Here is a 10,467-nt window from a genome sequence, read left to right on the forward strand (position 1 = left end):
ACTGTAGTGTCGGGGAACTCAGGGTCACCAGGGGGCGTGTCCAGACCAACCAGTGTGTGGGTAACCTAGGCAACCAGAGACGCCGTGGGGAGCGCTCCTGCTGAAGCGCTGAGTGCTCTGGCGACGTTGTCAAGTGTGGACAGTGTGAGAGGGAACGGAGCCAGGGGGGGAGTTAACCGAGTGTCCCGCTGATGATGCAAGCCGCTCAGGCTGTTGGAGACAAAATAAAAGCATATGAAGTACACATACACATTACTGAATTACATTGTATCAGCACTGAGCAACATGCAGTTGAAACAATGTATGGCACAATACACAATGCGGGAGGCATGTCCTGGAGGGAGACTGGAAAGCCCAAGTGAAAGTGCCAGAGTGGAAGATTGCAGACAAGGGGAGAAGTGCACACACCGTGGAATAAATACAAAACCACACGCAACATGAGAAGTGATAGAACAGTGAAGGAAGGGCAGTGAAGCCCAGAGGGAGCGTGAAAAAGAGACACTGACCTAGGTGCTGAAAGGATGGGTCTTGAATGGCAAGACCTGCTGTGTGTGTGCGGGAGTGAGTAATGGATATGGCAACCGGTGTTAGGCAACCCACAGGCGGGGATGTGCTTGACAGCGAAAAGGTGATACTGTAGTGATAAAGCGAAGAGGTGATGCAGTTGTGAATAATAAAGGAGGGTAGGTGCAGTATCTGACAGGATCAGGAGTGTCGGTGCAAGAAAAGGTGAGGAAGGAAACCATAGGAAGATCAGAATAAAGGGGGAAATGGGGAGCAGTGGAAACCAACAGACTCCCAGGAGGCTCCCAGGGGTGTGACAGCCTCCAGAGGGGTAGTCTATGAATATAGAGCACATAATGGCAGAGATGGAAATAAACTACAGTTTTACAATAACCAAGCGTCAGAGTTATGGACTAATGTCAGAAGTAAAAGTCTGAAACATCGGCAGGGAACCTGCAACAAAATCCACTAGGAGCGATGTTGGAGAAGGGTGGACGGGGGGCAGCTGAGTTAAAGAAAGCAGGCAAAATGCCGGGACCCTTCCTGCTGCATATAGGACGAATAAAACAAATAAAAAACTGAATAGAAACCGATCCAACACAATCACTGAACACACGCCTTGAAACAGGCACACACACACACACATATATATATACATACATACATATGTATGTGTATATATATATATATATATATATATACACACATATATATATATATATATATATATATACATATATATATATATATATATATACTGTATGTTTTTCTCTATTTATAGTGAGGTGCACGTGGGCTGGGTATACGCACAATAACAAGGAGGCAAATAGGGAGTTGGCAGTGACAAGAAGGAAGATTGCAGCATTTCATACACAGCATAGCGAAGTGTGGAATGCAGAAACCAACTCAAACTGGTTACAGAAATTGGAAGATAAATGTGACAAACACTATAAGGACCTGTTGAAATTCAAAAACAATAAAAAATCAACAGTTGATTCCGATTATGAAGAAAATCGTGTATATCGGTGGCTTTATGGGAATGACAACTACCAACCCACGGATAGAACAGAACGTAAAAGAAGACCGTGGAATAAGAATACCAATAAAATTAGAACAACAGGCACGGATCGAAGCAGCAGCGACAGTGACTTTAGAGTTTCTGATGTGGAGGAAGAGGCCCAGGTTGAACAAGTCCCTTTAGGGGCCCGCGCCAAGGCTACAAACGCCCGACCACCCGTCGGGGGGGCCAGGGTAAGAGAGGTTCGAAAGGCGGCCTCCATAGCGTCAACCAAACTCAAAGTCTAATATTCAATCTGTCGGACTGCCCCCTCACCCCAATTGAAGAAAGAGTGCTGAATCTGGGTCTCAGTTTCGTTCCTACAAATCGATACGATGAGTTCAGCTGGAAGATGGAGTTACATCAGTTTTCCAGGAGACTCAGATTAAAAGAGCATTACCAGCACAGTGAGGGTCAGGCGGAGGGAACTATTTTTGATCCATTTATCAAAAAGGCAGTAAGATCAAAATTCGATCCTGTGTCCTATAACAATTCGATCAAATCTTACACAAGACTGATGGAGGACTCTGTTAATAGATTTTTGGCTACACCACATCCCATACGCCCTAATTTGACCAAGGCTGAAACCGAGGCCTTAAAAGCTCTGGAGAAGGATCAATCGATTGACATCCGCCCCGCTAACAAAGGCGGGGCAATCGTTATCCAAAACATCTCAGAGTATCGCAATGAAATCAGACGCCAACTCCAGGATGAGATGGTCTACCATAAATTGGCGAGGGATCCGACAAGAGAGTATCAGAAGGAACTGTTCGGGGTATTGACCAAGGCCCATCAAGAGGGCAAATTACCAACTAAAGTGTGGAAAACACTATGTGTAGAATTCCCGCGGGTTCCTATACTATACTCGATTCCAAAGATCCATAAGGACCCCACTAATCCACCAGGGAGGCCCATAATTTCGGCCAGAGAGTCATTGCTGCAACCGGTTTCAGTACTCTTGGACAGTATCCTGCAACCATTGTTGCCACTGCAGCCTACCTTTTTAAAGAACACTACATCTTTCCTTTTAAAAATCCATGAGTTGGGCAAGCTGCCCGTGGGCACCCTCATGTGTTGTCTGGACGTGTGCAGCTTGTACACGTCCATTCCCCATGAGGGGGGTCTCATGGCAATGCAGCAATTCTTAGAAGCTAATGTCGATGATTGTGTGTTCAGTCATAGCCTATTTCTGTCACTGTTAGAACTCACACTACGTCAAAATTATTTTCTATTCGATGGCGAGTTTTTTGTGCAGCGCAGGGGGTGTGCCATGGGTTCGTCCGTGGCACCCTCCTACGCGAACATCTTTATGTTTATGACAGAAAAGCAGTTGTTTTTTTCAGACACGTCCATCAGTGAGAACATTCTTCTTTATACACGGTACATTGACGATGTGTTCTTACTGTGGACAGGAGGGTCAGAAGAGTTTGCTCAACTTATGTCATGTGTCAATGCAGCCAGCCCATACATTAAATTCACTTACTCATGTGATCTTGTGAAGGCTAACTTTCTGGATGTGGAGTTGAGTTTGGTGGAAGGATGCATTTCTACTAATGTTTTCAGTAAGCCCACAGATCGTAACACCTTATTGCAGGCAGCTAGTTATCATCCCCCTGCATTGAAGAAAGGGCTTCCAGTGTCGCAAATGATCCGAACGGCAAGGATCACGAGTGACAGATCCCAAGTCCCGGAACAATTGGATAGGGTGATAGAGAGATTCAAGTCTAGGGGATATCAAGAAGAATCCTTGATGCAATCCAAACAGCGGGTCCTAGCAATGAATAGAGAAGATCTGCTGAAAACTAAATTGAAAAGTAATCAAGAGATTATCCCATTGGTCTGTAAATTCTCCACCTCAAATCCTATTATACAGAGGGCTTCTAAGGCCTTATGGCCGATTGTCAGTACTGACAGAGACCTACCGGCCTTCAAAAATACCAGACCCATTGTAGCCTATTCACGCGGTAGGAATTTGAGGGACAGATTAGTTAAAACAGATATTACAGATATGACCAAGAAGAAGTGCCCCAATACCTTTGTTAAGCCCCCGGGCTGCTACAAGTGCAGTGATTGTGCGACTTGTAGGTTACTCATCCCGTGCAAAAACTTCAAACACCCTCATTCAGAAAAAATGTATGAAATTAGACATGTGTTGGGGTGCAATTCGACATATGTTGTGTATATAGCGGTCTGCCCATGTGGTCTTTACTATGTGGGGCAGACTACCTGCAAGTTCAAGGAGAGAATGGGGGGTCACAGGTCAGGTCTAGCCTTGCGGGGTCGAGAAACTGACCAGCCGGTAGCTCGACATTTCAAAAGCATGAATCACCCTTTAGAATCTTTAAGGTATTTCATGATCGATCACGTCCCCTTCTCAATTCGGGGTGGGGTCCGAGCTAAAAAACTCTTGATCAAGGAGTCCCAGTGGATTGTTCGTTTGGGCACTACCAATCCGGGGGGCCTGAATGAAAAAATTAACTGGAACAGCCTTATATAAATTGAGTTTTGTATAGGAATTCCATTATAGTGAGGTTAGCTTTTCCTAAATATTTATGATGTTTTCCAAAAATTATCTGCAGCGAGTTTGTGTGATATATACTATTATCATACATTTGTTCAACTTGATGTTTGTATGTTCTGTATTGTGTAATGTGTAGTGTACTTTATGTATTAATATGTTTACTGTATGTATTCTGTGGCGCTAATGTCATTTGCTTTTTTCCATCAGGGCGCTGGTGCGCGCAACTACTAGGACAGTAGTCTCCCAGCAACGGGTGGAACGCAAGCCGGAAGGATGGTGGAGCGCAGAACGCTCCCGGACTTCAAGGAAATGCGTCATCGGAAGCCGAGAATGACGACTTCCGGTAGTACGGCACCTGATGCCCGGCGGGGAAATCAGCAGACCGGCACCGCAGATGGGGGTATATAGGTGGGGTGAGTACTATGCTTATTTGACTGCTGTGACCTGACGAAGAGGTGTAAACCTCGAAAGTGCTTGGCTTCAATACAGCCATGTTATAAGTATACCTGCGTTGCTTCCTTTATTTTCTTACCGAGTGCCTCTGACTGTGGAGATTTATATATATATATATATAAATATATACACACATATATATATATATATATATATATATATATATACTGTATGTTTTTCTCTATTTATAGTGAGGTGCACGTGGGCTGGGTATACGCACAATAACATAGGAAGCTCAGTAGTGTACGTTGTGTGAGAGTGAGACACAGCAGGGAGGAGAAGGAGGAGGGACAGAGAGAACAGCCCAGCAGCTTGCGGAGCAGCAATGAGGCTCAGGACCCAGAGAGGAGATGCGGGCACCGGTCTAATCGCTCTCCCACCATGTGAGAACCACAGGTTTCCCCAAGTGAGTCAGGGGCTGCTGTATGACAGAGTTATACCTACTGCAGCTGCCGCTCCTGATACTCGTGCTCCCGGCTCACATTCCACAGCTCTCTGCCGCTGTCAAGCTCCCGCCGACGCTCCAGCTGCCGCACAACACATGTTCACCATTCTCCTTCCTTCCCACGGCCAGCGCTGCGCTACCCACACAGCCCCGCGGTGGCCGTCATAGTGACGTCACCACGTCGCGCATTCAGGACCCGCCCCCGCGACATCGCGTTCGCGCATGCGCACTCAAGTTTTCTTGCAAAGGGGACAAAAAAAACGGGAGAAACCAAGGGATTTGCGGGGGGCGGGAGAAGGATTGAAAAAACGGGAGACTCCCGCTAAATGCGGGAGGGTAGGCAAGTATGACTTAGCAACAAGTCATTTTTTGGAGGTGGGAATTTTTAACAATGAAATCTCCTTTTGCATCGCTGAATGCTGTTCTGTGCCATTTTTTTGCATTATTTTTATAAGTTCACATTTTTCAGAAACGACACAGAGCTGAGACGACAACAGTCATTTCACCCCATAGGCGAATCTAGGGGGTGGTCAGATGGTGCACCGGACCACCCATTAGCATACCTCCCAACTGTCCCGCTTACCGCGATATTCGGGGACGTTCCTGTGTCCCGCCCGGGGCCGCCATTGTCCTGCGGTGGGGGGGACAGTTGGGAGCCCCCCCAGCCTGCCAAGAATAGACGCTGTGTGCATGCGCACAGCGTCTATTCAGCGCCGACGAGCAGTGAAAACGGGAGTTTGCGTCATCCTGTGAGGCCACGCCCCCTTTTCTCGAGGCCACGCCTCCTTTTCGAGAGCGCATGCGGCTTCGCCGCGCGAACGTCCCGACCTCCCAACTGCAAAAGTTGGGAGGTATGCGTTAGGGACCAGCTAATTCCGACCCCCACCCAGTTCAATGGCTGCCAGTTCCCCCTTCGGCATCACTGAAGCTCGAGGTTGATCTCAGTCGAACCCAAATCGCTGGGCCTTCAATCTGATACCAGGCTGGATCCATATGGGTTAATTGGTTCCAGGGATATTGAGGTTAAACCGTTTTTTTTTTTCATTTCTGAAATGTAATTTCATGACTATTTATGTTCTTTGAGGGTAGATTTCTCTGGAACCAAACAGCCCAGTTTCACGGGACCAAAATCATTCAAAGCCAACTCAAAAGTTCTTCAATATGATACTGGTCTCTCGTAAATGGGTCAGTTGGTTCCGAAGATATAGCTGGTTGGTTAAAGGGGGTATGGAGAGGGGAGTGGTTGTCTCTCCCTCACGAAAGAAAATGCAGGGACTAGGCTGGTGTATAAGGGGTCAGCCTGGGAATGTCCCTGCATGATCCTAGGACCATATTCCCGGGTAAATCCCTGCATTTTCTGTTGTGAAAGGGTATTATTTCAAACAGCTGTGACCTGCAGTGCTCTGAATACAGCCGGGCAGCCCCCTGCTCTCTGCCCAGCTGTCAATGACTGTCACCCCTGCAGCTTCCTCTCCAATTCTTCTTCCCGCTTTCACCTCAGCCCGTCCCCCCTTTAATCATGTGGTGCGGCGCCCGGCGTGCTCCCCTGATGTCACGCACAACAACAGCAGCACAATATTTCAAATGTCCACTCGGCTATAGAGGGGACACCAGACGGGGAGTGGGAGCGTGCTCTGCACTGCGCTCTGCTCCTCTCCCCATAGAAGCAGCTGCACCGCTCTCCATTTCTCCCTGCAGCAGCAGCGAAGGCTCATATAAAAATTTACAGTAAGTGGCACTGCTTAAGGGACACTACAAGTGGCGGTATGTGGGGGAATTACGCATAATGTGTGGCTTAATGTGTAAGGGGCATTATGGTGTGCAGCATCATGTGTAAGGGGCATTATGTGTGCAGCATCATGTCTAAGGGGCATTATGTGTGCAGCATCATATGTAAGGGTCATTATGTGTGCAGCATCATGTGTAATGGGTACTATGGTGCACGGCATCATGTGTAATGGGTACTATGGTGTGCGGCATCATGTGTAATGGGTACTATGGTGCATGGCATCATGTGTAATGGGTACTATGGTGTGCGGCATCCTGTGTAATGGGTACTATGGTGTGCGGCATCATGTGTAATGGGTACTATGGTGCCATCAAGCAAAAAACCCCTAGCAATGAGCATGTATGTGGCAAATGGGCATTACGGTTTGTTATATAGTATGTAATGGGCATCATGATGTGTGGCACAATGTGTAATGGGCATTATGGTGTGTGGCCTTATGTGTAATTGGCATTACGGCATGTGGCTTTATGTGTAATGGGTATTACGGAGTTTGCTAAAATGTGTAATGGCCATTACTGTGTATGGTCTAAAGTGTAATACCACACCCCTTTTTTTGATGCCACGCCTCCTTTCCATGAGGCCATGCCCCCTTTTTGCCGCGCGGCTACGCCGCGCAAAGGTCCCCCTGCTATTATGTCTAGATCTGGGACCACTATTACCATAATTCTAGATCCGCCTATGTATGTAACAGCTGTTCAAGAGCACGACCAATGTATTGCAAGTCCATTGGCAGGTCCGTGATAGACAAATTTGTCTTTGAATGACATTATTCACATACATAAAGTATCATGTGTCAGCAGAACAGCCAGTGGCCGATATACTGTACAGTGTGTGTGTGTGTATGTGTGTGTGTGTGTGCCGTGTGCGGTAGGCGCGCACGCTCAAGAAAAGGGGGCAGGGCCACTTAAAGGGGGCATGTCCTTGAGTGTAGTGTGCAATGCCATATACCTCTTATACACATTATGAAACACAATAGTAGACCCCCTTATACTTGCCCCTTAAACATTATGCTGCACGGAATGAGCCAAAAATCAAATGGAATGAGACAAAAATCATATTATACCACCCAGATGGAGCAAAAATTAACGTTAAGGTGCCCATACATGGAGCGATGTGCTCCATGCATTTCGAACTAGATTGCATCGCATCTAGGTAAAAACATATGCAATGTGCTAAAGCAGCGTTGTTTTGAACTAGATGCGATCTAGTTCAAAAGGTACGTGTAGCACACACTTTTTGTGCTTTGCAATGTGTGATGCGGGGGACTGCCCATTGACTCTCAAAACAGGATCGCTCTGTGTATGGGCACCTTTACGCCTTAATGAAAGTGCCAATATTCAAGTCATGCCACCTGGGTTGAACCAAAATTCACATCCTGGTACCTGGACTGAGCCAAAATTCATATCCCGGTACCCGGACTGAGGCAAAATTCACATCATGCCACCCGGCCTGAGCCAAAATTCACATCATGCCCCGGACTGAGCCAAAACTTACATCATGCCACACTGAAAGAGCAAAAATTCACATTATGCAACAAATATTGACCAAAATGTCACCTTATGCCACCCAGATTAAGCCAAAATTCACATTATGCCACAGTGAGTGAGCCAAAATTCACATTATGCCACAAGGCGGGGACGGAGGGACACTGACAGCGGGGTGACACAGGGACAGAGACCGGCTGGGCAGAGGCGTAGCGAGGGCGTTGCCGTTGGAGCACAAGCTCCAGGCGCCGGAAGCTATCATGGCGCCAGAGCCGTGCCTGTACCGCCATCTCGCCCGCTCAAGTGCCCAACTCAGTGCGGCTCCCGCGCCGGCTCCCCGCTCCCCACTGCGTCCAGGAGACGTGGTATATTTAAAAGTCACATCTCCCGCTGGACCGCACTAGCCAATAGGTCCAGCAGCCACCAGTTGATTGGCTGCTGGATCGCGAGTGCCTATAGGCTAGCGCGGTCCAGCGGGAGATGTGACTTTTAAATAGCAGCACCGTGCACATCGGGGAGCCGGGAGCGGGCAGGCCCGGCGACAGGGGGGAGGGGGTGCGCGGAATGCACCGCTGTTGCTTTACCGGCTGTGGGTGGGGTGGGGGTGCACTAATCTCTGCACTAATCTCTCCCACCCACCTGTGCACTATCTCACCCACCCACCCTGCTCTGCACTATCTCTCTCACCCACCCACCCTGCTCTGCACTATCTCTCCCACCCACCCACCGTGCTCTGCACTATCTCTCCCACCCACCCACCCACCCTGCTCTGCACTATCTCTCCCACCCACCCACCCTGCACTATCTCTCCCACCCACCCTGCACTCTCACCAACCACCCACCCTGCTCTGCACTATCTCTCCAACCCACCCTGCTCTGCACTATCTCTCTCACCCACCCACCCTGCTCTGCACTATCTCTACCACCCACCCACCCTGCTCTGCTCTATCTCACCACCCACCCACCCTGCTCTGCTCTATCTCACCACACACCCACCCTGCTCTGCTCTATCTCACCCACCCACCCTGCTCTGCACTATCTCTCCAACCCACCCTGCTCTGCACTATCTCTCCCACCATCCCACCCTGCTCTGCTCTATCTCACCACCCACTCACCCTGCTCTGCTCTATCTCACCCACCCACCCTGCTCTGCACTATCTCTCCAACCCACCCTGCTCTGCACTATCTCTCCCACCATCCCACCCTGCTCTGCTCTATCTCACCACCCACCCACCCTGCTCTGCACTATCTCACCCACCCACCCACCCTGCTCTGCACTATCTCTCTCACCCACCCACCCTGCTCTGCACTGCACTATCTCACCACCCACCTGCCCTACTCTGCACTATCTCACCCACCCTGCTCTGCACTCTCACCCACCCACCCACCCTGCTCTGCACTATCTCTCCAACCCACCCTGCTCTGCACTATCTCTCCCACCCACCCACCCTGCTCTGCACTATCTCTACTCCTGCACTATCTCTCCCACCCACCCCTCCACTATCTCTCCCACCCACCCACTCCTGCACTATCTCTCCCACCCCTGCACTATCTCTCCCACTCTCCCTGCTCTGCACTATCACACCCACCCTCCCTGCTCTGCACTATCTCTAACACCCACCCACCCACCCTCCCTGCTCTGCACTATCTCTCCCTGCTCTGCACTGTCATTCCCTGCTCTGCACTATCACTCCCACCCTCCCTGCTCTGCACTATCACTCCCACCCTCCCTCCCTGCTCTGCACTATCAATTACTCACACCTTCCCTCCCTGCGAGCAAATTTCAGTCCCCCTTGGCAACAAGCAATTTCAGTCCCCCCTTGGCAACGAGAAATTTCAGTCCCCCTTGGCATTAAGCATGAAGCCCCTGACATCGAGCATGAAGCCCCTGGCATTGAGCATGTAGGTAAGTGGCACTTATGTGTTAAATGTGTAATGGGCATTACGGTTTGTTAAATAGTGTGCGATGGGCATTGCGGTGTGTTAGTATGCGATGGGCATTACCAGGGCTGTTTCTAGAGGCGGACAAGCCGTGCAGCAGCCCGGGGCGCCGCACGGCTTGTCCGTCTCTAATAAACAGCCGGGGCGCCCGGCAGCTCCCTCCAGCGCCGCCTCCCTTCCTCCCCCTCTCGGCTCGCCTCTCTCCGTCCGCCGCCGGCGGCGCGATTAATTTCCCAGGGGAGGGGAGCGCATCGTGCGTCTCTCCTTCCCCTC

The sequence above is a fragment of the Crinia signifera genome, chromosome 1 (assembly GCF_055691185.1).
Source record: "Crinia signifera chromosome 1, ASM5569118v1, whole genome shotgun sequence".
NCBI classification, from domain to species: Eukaryota; Metazoa; Chordata; class Amphibia; order Anura; family Myobatrachidae; genus Crinia; species Crinia signifera.